This window comes from Leguminivora glycinivorella, chromosome 20 (genome assembly GCF_023078275.1).
Source record: "Leguminivora glycinivorella isolate SPB_JAAS2020 chromosome 20, LegGlyc_1.1, whole genome shotgun sequence".
Taxonomy (NCBI): Eukaryota; Metazoa; Arthropoda; class Insecta; order Lepidoptera; family Tortricidae; genus Leguminivora; species Leguminivora glycinivorella.
Genome location: NC_062990.1, coordinates 13,851,279 through 13,868,269, shown reverse-complemented (window position 1 = coordinate 13,868,269; position 16,991 = coordinate 13,851,279). Strand labels below are relative to the sequence as shown.

The 16,991-nt window shown below is 33.5% G+C and overlaps 1 long non-coding RNA gene across 1 annotated transcript; it reads right to left on the bottom strand.

The window, feature by feature from the left end:
* Position 1: 1 nt before the first annotated feature.
* On the bottom strand, positions 2-12,321 carry LOC125237141. Its single transcript, XR_007178296.1, has 21 exons — positions 12,301-12,321; positions 11,883-11,891; positions 11,620-11,631; positions 11,143-11,190; positions 10,808-10,843; positions 9,720-9,734; positions 9,288-9,314; positions 8,407-8,462; positions 7,197-7,232; positions 6,911-6,919; positions 6,681-6,713; positions 6,232-6,240; positions 4,024-4,080; positions 3,732-3,749; positions 3,536-3,568; positions 3,296-3,328; positions 3,025-3,027; positions 2,866-2,886; positions 2,423-2,461; positions 464-558; positions 2-72 (listed from the first exon to the last, which is right to left on the bottom strand). It is a non-coding gene; the product is annotated as an uncharacterized LOC125237141 (long non-coding RNA).
* Positions 12,322-16,991: the final 4,670 nt, after the last annotated feature.

Here is a 16,991-nt window from a genome sequence, read left to right as displayed (position 1 = left end):
CTACTGTCAATTTTTTTTATTTGTTTTATTTAATTTGAATATCGCCGAGACACCCAATCGCAAAGTATAAATCTGGAAAAGAAAACCATGGGTTTATTTTATACATATATTTATTTTTTTATTTATTAGTAAAAACATGTTTACATGACATTACAGTAAAACCAATGCGTCACGAAACTTAGATAACAAAAAAGAGAGAAAATAAAGAGAACAATAATAAAAATAAAATTAAACAATTGATTTGGGCGATGACGTCACAGTATATATTATTATGTAAGTATATATTTCTTCTGAAAACCGTTTTTAATTTTATTTTTTAATGTTTAACGGCTTTCGAAAAAACGGTCAATAGAAATTCAGAGAAACATATTTCGAAGCAGAAAATATCTTTCGGTTAGCACGGAATCATTTCTTTGAGATTTGTGGTTTCAATGTAGGTATGCATTAATTAATTAATACTTACTTTTACTAATCCTTCGTCTGCATAACACAATATTCTTTAACCGGGGTGAAGAGGCAGAGTTGCTTAGACTGTTTGTGTCTTCCGTGTGACGGTTTCTGAAAAAAAAAGAAAAATATATATTATTTTTAAATTGCGAATTAAACTAAAGTTTGTAAACAGCACACCGAAACGGTTAGAGATGTAGTGCGAAAAAGGTTTCTTTCGTATTTTTTGGGACACGTTCATATTTGTCATACTAGTTCAGTCAATGTCAGTACGTCTCACAGACCAACCCCTATAGACATCTATTACAAGACGACTCGCGGTGGCCAGCCTTCCTAGTATTTGCACTGATATAAGCGCGGGCGCTCGCCGTGCCCGTCTGCCCGATCAGTATCGACCAAGTAACAGACCCGAAAGCAGCGCGTGTTTTTCGCACAAAAAAATTGGAAAAGGGTATTTTGATGCCTTAAAGATGTCCACCTGTAGTGTGAAATGGTGTGGAAAGGTAACAAGAAGCTCAAATTTAAAAACAGACGGCATTACATTCCACAAATAAGTCATATTTATAATTTATTCAGAGCCGGCATAGGTCAACTTACATTGGCCACTTACGCGTCAGTAGAGGGACAGTCATACTTCTGTCCCTTTTCATCTGGCGCGACTGCCCGCCGTCCTTGAAACGGCCAATCACAGCGCGCTTAACACATTCCCCGCCCGCTCCTCGCACCCCAAACACTGGTGACTCGTATCGCGAACCAAATATACAAGACTGCCACTCTATAGGAGGTTCTCTGTGGTACGTCTTGTACTGAGACTGACTGAAATAGCATGACACGTTCGTACGTTCCCGTAACAATACGAAAGCAACTCTTTTCGAACTATGTCTGTAGAATACTAGAACCAAAAATGACATAATTTTTACGTTTGATAAGCTGAGTTTAGACGAGCAAGTTATTGCTGCAAGTTTTGAGACAGAAGTATATGCAAGAAAGAGATGCAGATATTTGCCACTCACTCTTACCTATAGTTGCGCCTCAAAACTTGCAGCAATAACTTGCTGGTCTAAACTCAGCTTTACGTTATCGAGTAAAATATTCTAAGTTGTCAAAAACTCGTGGTAGCAGGGGCCCGTTTCTCGAAGCTACAAGTTACAATTTACAAGCGGTTGTCAATGTCTAACTGACAAGTTAGAAAGAGTTGGAAGTTGGAGAGGCCGCTTGTAATTTGTAAATTTCAATTTTGAGAAGTGGGCCCCTGATCATATCAAGTTTTTGTATATGAAATAGGCAGCAAACGAGCAGACGAGCCGCCTGATGGTAAGCAGTCATCGCCGCCCATGGTCATAAGCAACATCAGGGGAGCCACTTATGCGTTGCCGACCTTTAAAAACCCTAAATACCTGCTTCTTGAAGAACCCCATGTCATAGCGCAAGGGAAACACCTCAGAAGGTAGCTCATTCCACAACTTGCACGTTCTGGGCAAAAACGAGCGGGAGGCCCGTTTGTTCTTGGTTTGCCACGTGTCGAGAAAGTGAGGATGAACTTTGTTTCTTTGGCGGGAGGTGCGGTGATAAAAGCGCGATGGTGGCACCAAGTCAAAGAGTTCATCAGAACATTCCCCGTTGTACAGACGGTAGAACAAGCACAGAGAGCCAACATCTCTTCGAAGGCTAAGAGGATCTAAACCGGCTGTGAGATCGGGATCGCCAACAATACGAATTGCCCGACGTTGGATAGAGTCAAATGGAAGAAGTTGGTATTTCGGTGCTCCAGACCAGAGATGAGAAAATTGAGAAAATTTAATGAGATGTGAAATTGTTCCGTTCCTTTCGGCTGCACTCGGTTTATTTCGGCTCAGTATTGCTACTAGCAATTATTTTGCGAGCACAACTAGCCCAAAGGGATAGACGACGATGCATTAGACGAGGCATTAGTCATGTCATAAATTTTTATAAAAGAGCATTCTTAAGTTCTTACCTTCTTTGAGGGTGCTTTTATGTCTTGCTTTACGGCTTCCTAAGGGAAAAAAGCAAAATATAAAAAATAACATTACTTTTGTTGCTCAAAATAGTTTCATGCGATCGTTTATCATCTTAGTCAAAGAGGATCGAGTATTATAGAGTTACTGTCGAAGGCAAATGTGTAATCACAGTGCGTAGAATGCCATCTCTTGACAAAGGCTTAGAACTTTTGAACCTCAGTTTTGACAATTTGGCCCATATTCTTAGCTTGATATGTGTTAAATGTCAAATATTAATATTAGCGCCATCTGGCTGAGCGTCCCCCAAAGGTGTAATGCCATCTAGGCCACCGTACCTTTTTCTGTATGGTACTGAGGTACGTTTTTTTATTAGACTTTATCTGTCTATACGGAGTTATATATGTCTTTGATCTTAGGCTAATGGTGTTATGTTTCTTACCTTGGACGCTAAATAAGCCAGCTAAAAATAAAAAAATAGTTTTAAAATATTGAACTTTTATCATTGCCAGTTGAAAAATATTTATACTAGACGCGGCCTGTATGCTTTACAATTACCTTTAGTTGTCTTAAGTATCAATAAAATGATTAATATACACACCATCTGTAAGAAATATTTCGTTTTAATTAATTCAACAAAATTCTACATGCCTCCCTCAAAACCTCAATTGTTTACACTAACATATCCTATTTATGTCGAATATAGATCTAATAGTTAAACATCCGAATCGGGTCAAAGCGTTTTTTTTCTGAGATAGAGTAGACTATTGCCGTGTGTCTTCGTGTGTGGTTTAACTTTAAAATTTAGTGCTATGTTTAACATAATAGCTTAAACATAATATATATTTATCTTAATATATTAATATAAATACCTTTAAAGCATCATCCTTTTCCTTGTTAGTAATCTAAAGGTAAAAAAAAATAACATAGGTGATATAAAAATAATACAAATAATTCAAACAAAATACAAAAAAAGTACCTAAGACAGATCTTTTATGTAAGTGATAATATAATTGATAGAGCCAGGATATATCCTATTAATTATTATACATATTATGTATTGATTGGATTGTATTTAAGAAAAACACGATAATAGTTGATAGGCCACTAACCGGTTTTTTCAATTTTTTTGCCAATTTATTCAACTGAAAAAAAAAAAACAATTTTCTGATTTTTAAATGGGTAGGTATGAAATAAATTTGTTTTTATTTATGTATTGTATTGTGCATAAAAATAACAATACATTTTTTTTAATTATGTAAACAATAATATTTAACTCCACTTTTTTAATTATGAACAGGTACATACCGCTTGTTTAGATATAACCTAGAAAAGATTTTTGGCGTATAAATATTTTACACTACTATATTGAATTACTATTTGTCGTATTTTTCTAGGCATTATAATATACGGAAGTGCAAAAAACTCGAGTTTTATAATTCTATAGATTATATATAAGCATAAACTTTCGACAAATTGTGAACTTATCATTCACAGCTACGTTTTTTTTTAAATTATTGTAAGCAGTTAACATAAAAAAAGTTTTTATTTGGCTTTTTTAAATAATGAGATTAAGTAGGTAATTATTACACATACAAACCTGTCTAAGTCTCTCATTAAAATATTGAAAAGTAACTTTTTGCTTTTTGACTTGAATCTGGAAATAAAAGTTATATTTATGTTCATATAATTTACCGTGAAATGTAATAAGTTTTTATCAATTAAATAATCTATGAATAACATAAGAAATAAATGAAAGTAGAATTAAATCTACAAATAAATAATTATTTAACTATCTATCTATTCTATACACGTGCGACAAGTAAATTCGTAACTCGTGTTGATTTAAAACATTATCTTCGGTCGTGTTTTAATTTATTTCCACTTGTATCGAACTTCCTTTTTTACGCATTTGTATCGCAATTTCTATTTTATTATGGGTCGTACTGTATTTGTTGATAAAAAAAAATAATAATAAATAAATATTGGGGACACCATTCACAGATCAACTTAGCCCCAAACTAAGCAAAGCTTGTACTATGGGTGCTAAGCGACGATATACATACTTAAATAGAAAGATACATACTTACATACATAGGAAACATCCAAACAAAACTAATATACTGCTTTTATCTAGATACATTTATAATTAGGGTATTTAGCTAGTCTATTTTTACCCCAACTGTCCCCAAGTTAGGACCAATACAGGCGGACTGCAACGTGTATGGCAACTGCATATCAACTGTAAGCCAACTGCATGTGCTAGTGGCTATAGCTAGCTCTAGTTATATCGCCGTGTGCCTGCTATACGGCCACAATTCAAAAAATTTAATTTTCTGGATTATTATTGCAGATTCGTATTAAGGAGGAGTACGGGCTGGAGTGTGGGGTCAGGCAGGGGGGGATAACGTCTCCAAGGCTGTTCAACCTGTACGTCAACGGATTGATTGAGGAGTTAAGTAGCGCCAATGTCGGATGTTCGGTTGATGGTGTTTGCATGAACAACTTCAGCTATGCAGACGACATGGTGCTGCTTGCACCATCTCTAGGTGCTTTGCAAACCCTAATCGGTGTCTGTGAGAGATACGCAGGGAGCCATGGACTCAGATACAATGCCAGCAAAAGTGAATTTCTGATTTTCAAGGCTGGTACAAAAACGTATGAGACCCTGCCACCAATTACTCTATGTGGCACTAACCTGAACAGAGTCACGCATTTTAAGTATCTGGGTCATTGGGTCACTGAGGATCTCTCTGACAATATGGACATCGAGAGGGAGAGACGAGCGTTGTCCGTCCGTTGCAATATGTTGGCACGTAGGTTTTCAGGATGCACGAAGGGAGTCAAGGTTACTCTTTTTAGGGCATACTGCCAGTGCTTCTATACATGTAACCTATGGGTCAATTATACGCAGAGGACGTACAGCGCTCTTCGAGTGCAATATAACAACGCCTTTAGGATGTTGCTCGGTCTTCCACGTTGGTGCAGTGCATCAGGAATGTTTGCGGAGGCAAGCGTGGACGGCTTCCATGCGATTATAAGAAAACGCTGTGCCTCTCTGCTCAATAGGTTAAAAGGGAGCCCGAGCAGTATCCTGAGAGTGTTTGCCCGGAGGTGGGATTCACCAATGATGCGAAGATGGATCGGTCTGCACTCCAGTCTTGTAAATTATGATTATTAATAATAATATATAGCTTGATTTGATTATATTTCTATTGCCTAATTATTTATTCTATAATCCAGTTATATTTTTAATTTAATACATTGCATGTTGTTAAAATTTATCCCTAATTGTGTAAATAATATAATATATATAATTATAATTCTATTTCTTATTGGAATAATTGTGCTTATATAATTAATTTATGAGAGACATGTAACCTAATTTGGACATTGCCAGTAGCTTCTAATATTTAATTTCAACTTCTTTTTATTTTATTTTATTTTGTTATTAAGTACTTATTTTTTATAATTTTTGACATGTTTCCCATAATTTAATTAATGCTTTATTGTTAATGTGCGTTATTTGATGTTTATTTTAATCTCTAAATTGTAGGTCCTTAGTTATTTTGTCACCCATTGTATGAGCCATGTTGCTTGATTCAAATAAATAAATGAAATAAATGAAAAAATTAAAAATGGTTCAATTTACGACCGAAAATTCCCTGCAATACGGCCACTTGGCAGTCTGTTCGCACGTAAACCGTAGGCCGTTTTGAGTTGTGGCTGTATAACACACGTTTTAAATCTACCTTTTGAGTTGCGTCCTAAAAATGGAGTGGTAATTACGATAAATTATTTTCTGTACCTTAAGAAGCTGTAAAAAAAAATTTTTTATATAGGCATCTGTTTAAGTTTCACAAAATAACGGCTGCACCTACACCACTGGTGCTGCCGTTGTTTTATATTGCTTTCTTTATAAGCTTTTTTATGTTTAGATTTTTATTTTGTTGTCATTTTTACTTTTTTCCAAATGTGGGAATTTGAATACTTTTTTTTTGTGCTCAGAATCATTAATTATTTCAATTCTCTTGGAAAAAAAGATGTCTCTGAGTTTTTCTCCACTAAGTTACGATTTTTCATAATTCATAAAATTAAAAATGTATAAAAACATTTGGTGATTTTTGTTACATAAATTAGGATCGAAAGAGTTTACGGTTCTAAGTAGAAAAAGTATGAACATTTCCAAAAAACATCGATTTATATATAATTTGCTAAACGACGAAGATAATAAAAAAAATGATTCTTATTTGTTACCTGTCCATTGTTGACTTGCACCGCAAGGGGTTTCTGAAAGAAACAAAAACATATGTCAGGTACAGAGGGTCATCTTCGAAGAGGGGGGGGGGGGGGGGGGTATTTCGACTGGGGAGCAATTTCATGTGATCGTTTTTTGGCTCTAACGAGTAAGGGGTTTTAGAAACGTCTCGAAAAAAGTACAGTCGTCGATAAAAGCTTGTGCCACGAAAAAACTTATTTACCCATACCTTGAAGAACTGTAATTTATTAAAAACATATTTTTAATTTCTACATTTTATAAGCATTTCTTATGGAATTGGAACGAGCAAAAAAAGACTCCGGGAGACTTTAGGTGACCCTAGTCACCTAAAGTCTCGCGGAGTCTTTTTTTAAGACGCGGAAATAGTTAAGGGCATTACCGCTCTATGGCCGCTAGGGTTTCCACCGCAAACGCCGCAAATAACCCTTATATTATATAAAATAATAATTACCAACAAAACCAAATATTGAACAACAATAAAACCTTGAACCTACATTGTTCGGATCCTTGCTAATAAACTCATCTGAAGTCTGAAAATAAATTAAAAAAAAAACGGGAAAATTAAAAAAAAAAGATTTATTAGGGATGCAGATAAAATGGTTCATAGGAATGAAATATATTCTGTAAAATAATAATATCAAAAAATACAGGTGCTCCTAGCGACATCTACCGTATGAGTTTTACAGTTTTGAAATGGTAACTGGAGTTCCAAGTCATATCATGTTTGAAATAGGAAAGCAAAGAAAATTAACTTAATAGATCGTTTGCAGATGTTTCTGCTTAATCTAAATTAGAACTCTAAAGTAAAAAAAAACACGACTCGATATTAAACTGTACTTCGTTTGAAATCACAGATGTCATATATACCATAGATCACTTGCAAACGTATCTAACTTTTAGCATCCAAATGAACTGGGTGAAATAACCACTTGAGTTGTCCGTCTTACTCCTGCAGACTTGCAATTGACGGGCGTCAATTATTGTCAATGTTGAAGTCAACATTTCGAAAACATCACATAAAAATACCTCGTTACGTGATATTCAATTGCAACAATCACAAAAATTATGAACAATCAAGAGCCTGAGACAGCCATATTTAAAATTACAGGCAAGAATCAACTTAGTACAAAATTTGACACGTTCGTAGCCCCTATACAAATATATGAATTTGTTTCTTCTATCTAAATTAAGTTCCGAGTTTGAAATATTCTTATGTCCCGAGTTACACTATACAATGTTTTTCATCACTGTACACTTGCAAGAAAATATGTAACTTTTATACATCCATATTATTACTGGGTACTAGAAATTTCTTAACTCCCTTGGGAAGAACGTTATCTGTAACTCAAACCCAATAAAAAGTAGCAAAAATACGACTATGTTGCAATTGCACACTTATTCTTATTACCCAAGTGTCACAAATAAAAATAAATAAATACATATTGGGGACATCTTACACAGATCAACTTAGCCCCAAACTAAGCAAAGCTTGTACTATGGGTGTTAAGCGACGATATACACACATAAAAAGATAAATACATACGTACATAGAAAACATCTATGACTCAGGAACAAATATCTATGCTCATCACACAAATAAATCCCCTTATACCGGGATTCGAACCCAGTACCCCGGCTTAACAGTCAAGGTCACTACCGACTGAGCCAGAGCGGTCGCAATATTTTTAATGATAAATGATTTACCAGTAACGGTTTAAACCAAATCTTTGTTGTAGCTTTTGTTGTCGTTTAGGACGTTCCTGAAAAAAAAATATTTGAAGTTTTTTTTATGATTATAAATTGGCTTACTCTTGGTCACAGACTAGCCAAAGACAAAGACGTGGCCTACGATGGAGTGAGCTTGCCCTGAAGATGCCTGTTCACTCTTGATTTGAAGGTTTTTTTTTAGCGTTCTTGGTTTGACCGGCTGGTAGTCGTCTGGCGGGTCGACCCAGGTATCGCTGGGAGGACAGTGTGGCGGCGGATCTGCGTCAGCTTCAAGTCAATGACTGTCAAGAGGCTGCGTAGGATTGGGACAGGTGGCGATCTCTAATTTCGGAGGCCAGGATTCAGTTTGGATCGTTGAGCCAAAATAGTTAGTTATTTGAAATACAAGTTAGGCTAATATCACATCAAACTGGGGTTGCCTTGTTTCGTTTATACAGGGTGTAATTGTTTAGGGGGCAATACTTTTTAGACTTATAATAGCGAACCGCCGCGTCCCTGGTGTCCAAAATTTATGGAAATATAGGAAAGTTTTGAGTAAAAGTACACTTTTTAAAGTGATTCGGGTTTTACATCAGCTATAATTATGATCACCTCCTTAAATATTGTTTTTTATATGAACTATATTCGATTGACGTTTTGAAATGTATCTAAAAAAATATCTAAAATATTTAATTTATTACGTCAATACAGATACCTTTATCCCCCTTATTCATAAACGTACTTTGAAGTTATCAAGCCGATAAATTTCGTTTGTCCCTTTCCGACATATTGGTGTGATAGAAAAAGACAAACTAAAAAAAACTTTAAAGGCTTGATAACTTTAGAATACATTTATGAATAAGGGGGTATATATTTACCTCGCACTTCGCTCCACTATTTTCGCTCTGAAACAAATGCACGTAGGCTATATTCGGGTAATTTTTTTTCAGAGTTGGCCACCCCACTTTTTTGTAACATAGGTATTTTTTACGCGATTCATACTCAGAATCGCGAGGTCGTTCGATACTGATAGAGATTTTTTAACCATACTGATACAAATAAAATACAAAATGTATAAAATTTAATATGTATAAAAATAAAATTCCAAAAAATTCAAAAAAAAAAAATTAAAATTTAAATAGGTATTGTGATTTAAAAGCATCATACAAATTTATATATAATTTTGCACTTTTGTGAATAAAATTCACCTTTCTTATCCGTTTTTAGAGAATCAAGGGACAATTTGGTGTGAAAAACTTATGTTAAATACTTAACTAATTTGATGCTACTAGTAAATGATAATTGTTTACCTCTTGTTTCTTACACTGAAAAAAGGAAAATTGTAAGTAAATGTAAAATAATTAGTCATTATATAAACGTTCACTAAAGTTATCAAGACGATAAAGTTCGTTTATCCTTCTTTTTTTTTGCATACCACGTCGGTGACAAAAGGTAACTTTGTCCGCCTGATGTGAAGCGGCAGATGGGGGCTAGTCAGCTATATTGACAATGGCGTGTAGTGACCGTGGACTAACCCGCGATTTATCGGTTCAAATGTAACTTTAGTGAACGTTTAATGAACAAGGGGTGCTCACACACACTTGACGATATAGCGCTAGTGAACACCCTGCCTGCTAAGCCGCGATCCTCGGTTCAAATCCCGATAAGGGCATTTACAAATATACAGGTATATTTGTTCCTGAGTTCTGAGTGTTTCTATGTATTTGTATATTATATATGTATATCGTTGTCTAAGTACCCACAATATAAACCATTTAGCTCAAGATGCCGTGGCCGTGGTACTCAGTCAAACTGCAAGAATATCCGAATATTTATTAAATTAATAAAATAAAATGTTTTTTGAATTACTGTGATTTTACTTTTTGGGTATATTTCTTGTCGATTTAACTTTTTTTTTATTTTTTGAAATTTTCTACTCACAATAATGAGCTCTTTCGATTCTAATAGGAGATAAAAAATGACTTTATACATTTTTATTCTTTCCTCTGAGTTACGACCAAAATACGTTCTATTAGAAAAATTGTAACTCAGTGGAAATAAAAAAAAATAAGATTTTTTTATCTCCTTTAGAATCGAAAGAGATCATGATTCTTGGCAGAAAAAGTGCAAAAATGAAAAAAAAAGTAAAACATCATTATTTTTAAAATCGGGACTTAATCGCGTATAACTACATATTAAACTGACCTCCAACGTTTCAAGGACGGCGTTGTCCCCGTGGTCTCGGAGAAGACTGGCTTGAAATGACATCAACACCTTCTGACAGCCGCGCGAGTGAAGGAGGTGTTGATGTCATTTTAAAAGTAAAACAGACAACAAAATAAAAATCCGTCCTTTTAATTCGAGCACAGAACAAACAAATCGACTAAAATATTTATACCGTTTTGCAACCTGATCCAGTTTTATCTTGTGACTCCTGAAATAAAATTATCCATGTAAAAGCATAGTTCTATTTCATTTTTATTTATTTACAAAAACTTGCCAACGTCACAATCGATTACACGATTATTTATTTATTTGCTAGCTCTCCCTATAGCTCTTTTGATCATAGTTCCAGGCTGTATGTTTTATTATTTGCATGTGTACAATACAATACAATATGTGTATTGTTTCAATTAAGAGAAGGCGGTCTTATTTCTCTAATCATCTCAAATAAATTTGATTAAAAAAATAAAGAGTTTGATTGATTGATTGAATTTAAATGACGCTTCCTACCGGTAATGGCTTCCAAGTAATCATTTTAGTAGTCCTTGTAGTAGATGACTGAAAAAAAAAACAGTTATTTGGAATACGTTTGCCACACAACTTGCCTTGTCGCGCGCGAGTCCATACTTGAAGTCGCGCTTGACGTATGGACTCGCGCGACAAGAAAAGTTGTGCTAAAGGATCAGATATTCTATTTAAATTAATTAATTACTCATTCTTAAGAAGTCGGGAGTAGCCCAACTTATCATCATTAAGTAGTTGACGAACAAAGCCCAACTTTTATTAACAAAGATTTATTTTAAATTTTACTAGTAAGTAAGAGTTTTGAATGATTCACGGTTATTTTCATTAGACTTATATTGACCGGGATATTGAACTTTTTGATTTTTGTCAGATTTTTATGCATTTCACGGAGAGGTAATCACGGTCTATATTCCGCGCGGTCAATATAAGTCAAGTACTAGTAAATAGATGATATTATTTTACCTCTGTTTTACACTGAAAAGAGGGGCATTTGTTGTAGGTAAGTTTAAAAGAAGTCGCTTAATAAACCAATATATTATAATAACCTTAGTAAAAGTTAAAGTCAAAGTCAAAATATTCTTTATTCAAATATGCTTACAATAAGCACTTATAAAAAAAATAAACAATTAGTATAAGTAATTGACTGATAAGTAATTTAAAATACAATGTTATATTGTTTCTTGAATAAATAACTATCAACTAGAAATGTTGATTGACTTATATACCTCGCAATCCTGAAATCGGAAAATTCACGTTCAAAGTTGCTTTATTTTTGTTTAATTATTTTATTACTAGCTTTTGCCCGCGGCTTCGCTCGCGTTAGAAAGAGACAAAAAGTAGCCTATGTCACTCTCCATCCCTTCAACTATCTCAACTTAAAAAATCACGGCAATTGTAGCTCCGTTTTGCCGTGAAAGACTGACAAACAAACAGACACACACACTTTTCCATTTATTTTATTAGTATGGATTTATTAAAGAAATCTTTTTAAGAGGTTTTAGTGAGGGTAAAATAAATTTAGCTGGGTTTTTTCTCTGGGGAAAGACAGCTTTTACAATGTTGTATCTAGTCTATAACTACATTTAACTAAACGAATAAAATATTTGATTGATTGATTGAATTCAAATGACGCTGAGTCCCTACCTTTGATGACTTCTCAGTAGTCGTTGTCTGAAAAAAAAACTCGTTATTTAGTTTTTTATATTTTTTGGAACACAACTAGGAGTATCAAACTTTTGGGATTTTCTTATCGCATTTATTATGTATTATCATAGAATGTTGCTGAATTTTTCTATACCAGCGGAGCGTCCCGTCCCTATCCAACTTACAAATAGTGCGAAAAGGAAGGTATCGTTTATCACGCGTATGACCGTGTATCGTTTATCACGCGACCGTGCTTGCCTGCCAGAACAAATTTTTTGACACCTTTTAAATTGTTTGATGTTTTACAATGACAGGCGCCTTAGGCGCTCTCATACTGAACTTAGAAACTGTAATTAAATTAAAATATTTCATCGCATGTCACTATTACAAATAAAAAAAAACTTTATGCCGACTTTTTATACTAAGTAGGTACCTACTTAAATAAATTATAACTAAGAAGAAACTTTCGCTTTTAACCATAATGATAAAAGAAAATGATATTATTTACCTTAGGTTCACACTGAAAAAAGGAAAAAAAAAATGGAAAGAAAAGGCGGAATCAAATATTAATGTCGTTTTAAACTATGGTTTCACAATTGACTACGAACAAATAATAGTTTTGTATTGCTGATGGATACGAGTAAATTTTATCAATGATTTAATGAATGAGTGATGCATAAAAAAAAAATCAATCATGAATTGTATAGTTGTAAAATTTTATTGTTTGTTTCTACCATGTTCTTATTTACTGAGTTTTGAATTGATTTATCTGAATGGATGAATATGTTTTCAAATAAATAAATGAGATATATCATTTTTTAATATGTACAAATTTGTAGATAGATTCGACTATATAAACCAATACATTACCCTTAGTAAAAAATTAAACAATTAGTATTTAATTGACTAGAAATATTGATGAGTGTGTATATACCACGCAATCCTGAAATCAGAAAATCCACGTAAGTTGTTTTTATCACTTACGCAACCGTATTGGGTAAAAGTCAAATTTTATTATTGCTTAATTAAAGCCTGACCAGAAATATATGACTGTTGCCAGGAGGGCGCTGTTATTCAGATGTATGCGGTGGAGTTAAGTTTAGTATGAAGAAAATAGTTCTGATGAAATTCCGCAACATGGCGCATAGTCACATACTGGTCAGGCTTTACGAGTATTTTATTACTTATTGATGAAAACCTTTTAAGAGGGTTTTTAGAGATTAAAATAAATTTAACTGGGTCTTTTCTATAGGGAAAGACACCTTTTACAACGTAGTATTAGTTTAAAACTTAATTTAACTAAACGAATAAAATATTTGATTGATTGATTGACTTCAAATGACACTGAGTCCCTACCGGTGATGGCTTCCTAGTACTAGTAGTCGTTGTAGGAGCGGGCTGAAAAGAAATATTTATTTTATTTTATTTTTCTTCTGAACAACTAAGGGTATCATAGTACATTTGGAATTTTCTTATGCATTTATATTAACGTTAGCTTATTTTCAGTACAGATTGTGTTTTTTTACGCACTAGTGCGAGGAGTGGTTCATTATATGTGAGATCCGAACCTTCGGAGGGCCATCTGTACTCAAAAACGTTGTAGGATACACGTCCGAAAAGGAAATTTGTTACTCGTGTCCATTTAAAACACTCCCTTCTGCCGTGTTTTAATTTATCGCCACTCGTTTTGAACTTCCTTTTTTTCGCACTTGTATTGTACCTAATGTACTATTTTCTGTAGCAGTACCAAGATATCGCATCAACTTTTATACCTCAAAATTATTTACATGTAGGTATTTGTTTAAATAAAATTATTTTATCACATGTCATAATTTTAAATAAAAAAGCTTAATATGTACTTTTTTGTAGTCTACTTAATAAAAAAATTAGAACTAAGAACTAACTTTCGCTTTTAACTATACTCATAAAAGAAAATTATATTGTTTTGTTTACCTTATGTTCACACTGAAAGAAAGAACAAATTCAATAAATGGATATTAACTTAAGACGGCAATTTGAATCACTTTTGAATCTATGATTTTCATCAATGATTTCGAACAAAGAATAGTTTCGTTTTGCTTATTTTATTAATGGATAATTGAATGAATGAGTGAGGAATAAAAAAAACAATCATTGTTCATTATTGAATAATGAATGAATGAATGACGAATAAAACATAATCAACCATTGTTTATGTAAACTTGACTAGAGATATTGATGAAACTTGTGTGTATATACCACGCAATCCTGAAATCAGATAATTTACGTAAGTTGTTTTATCACTAACGCACTCGTATTGGTTAATAGGAGTATTTTATTATTTATTGAAGAAATCCTTTTATGAGGGTTTTTAGAGATTAAAATAAATTTAATTGGGCCTTTTCTCTAGGGAAAGACACCTTTTACAACGTAGTATTATTTTAAAACTTAATTTAACTAAACGAATAAATTATTTGATTTATTGATTGAATTCAAATGACGCTGAGTCCCTACCGGCGATGACTTCTCAGTAGTCGTTGTCTGAAAAAAAAAAACTCGTTATTTAGTTTTTTATATATTTTGGAACACAACTAAGAGTATGAAACTTTCGGGATTTCCTTATCGCATTTATATTATTATCATAGAATATTCCTTTATTTTTCTATACCAGCGGGCGTAGCACACTAGTTGAATAAACTTTATCGCATCGGAGCGTCCCTATCGCACTTGCAAATAGTGCGAAAAGGACGACCTGACGTTATATTGTTAATCACGCGACCGTACTTGCCTACCATGACTAAATTTTTCGATACCTTTTTATTGTTTGACAAAGTCAGGCGCCTTACGCGTTCTCATATTGAACTTAAAGACTTTGCACAGTTCTGTAAGTAGTAGTATTGTACATTTGTTAGTTATACTTTTTTTTGCATATTGTGTAGTTTTAAGTTTATTACGAATAAATATTTTGATTGATTGATTGAAACCTTTATTTGGCTTTTCAGATACACATTTTTGCTAACTCCATTTTAGATCTTAAGCTGTTGTTTTTCCGAATAAAATAAAATATCGCATGTCACCATTTTAAAGGTACAAGCTTTGATGTCGACTATTTAAGTAAATAAATAAGAACTAAGAATACAATTTTGTTTTCAACTTTGACGACCGGTCTGGCCTAGCGTGTAATGACCCTGGTTGCTAAACCATGGTCCCGGGTTCGAATCCCGGTAAGGTCCCGGTGGGACTCGGTCAATCTGTGTAAGAACGTCCTATGATATTTTAACTATATAAACTGATACAAGAAAGGTGAAAGTACCATAAAGATTTATAAATATGGTACTTCGATGTTTAATAATATCATCAGCTTGGTATTACTATAATTAAGCTTTAATTCCAAATTTCAATATAATATTATATATATGTACTAGTACTAGTTCTGATTTTAAGCTAATGTTCAACACAATTTTATTGTTATGAATAAATGAAATGAAATGAAATTAAACAAGAATATTATATTCCTTACCATGTCTTTGCACTGAAAGGAGGAAAAATTTAAATGAATTGAAAGGATGCTATGATTTCATTTTACGTTTTAAACTATGATTTCACTATCGACTTCGAACAAATAATAGTTTCGTGTGGCTTATTTTGTTGATGGATAATATTTATCAATGATTGAATGAATAATGATAAAAAAATAAATTAATCAGTCATTTAATTCGAATAAACCATGTAACCTATACATAACAACCTTAGTAAAAAATAAACAATTAGTATAAAATTGACTAGAAACATTGAAGAAATGTGTGTGTATACATATACCTCGCAATTTGAATCCTGAAATCAGAAAATTCATTTAAGTTGTTTTTGTGACTGATGCAGCCTTAAGTGATGGTAAAAGAGACTTTAAGTTTTCATTGAACTACTTAAATCTGTAGCATCCCAAACGGATGAACCGATTTAAATTTAGTTTTTTTTTGTTTGAAAGCTGAATTAGTCGAAAGTGTTTCTTAGCCATGTTTTATGAAAATCAGTCCACTATGTAGCGGGTTTTTCAAAATTCTAATGGGGTGGCAACGCGCATGTGACACTCTTTGAGTTGCAGGCGTCCATAGGTTACGGTGACCGCTTTCCATCAGGCGGGCCGGACGCTTGTTTGCCACCGACGTAGTATAAAAAAAATCTAATTTTGTGGTTAGATGAGGATCTAAATCTGATGTTTAATATTTAACAAATTGTTAGTTCAAAATTATACACCGTGGAACATGAGAAACTTTTAATAATTTCAACAGTGCATTCCTGGTCATATATTGAGATGAAAATATCTTTTAAAATTATCTGGTCATTGCCTAGTCTAGAATTAATTATCATTAATAAAAATGAAACAACTTAAAATATTTTCTTAGTACAATTTTATTTGCCTTGTTCATAGCGATAGTACCGTCACCGGCATAAAGAAGTGATGATTTCTGCACGGGAAGCATGGTCGCGCGATAGATGATAAAATAGCAGGCCGTCCCTATCGCACTATTTGTAAGTGCGATAGGGACGGCCTGATATTTTATCGTCTATTGCGCGACCAAGCTTCCCGTGCTCTACCTTGTCGCTTTTATTAATTGTTTGACAATTTCGTATAACATTTCAATCAAGACGTTAATTAATATGACAAGGTACAGAAATCATCACTTATTTTTGACGGCGACTGTACTATTATG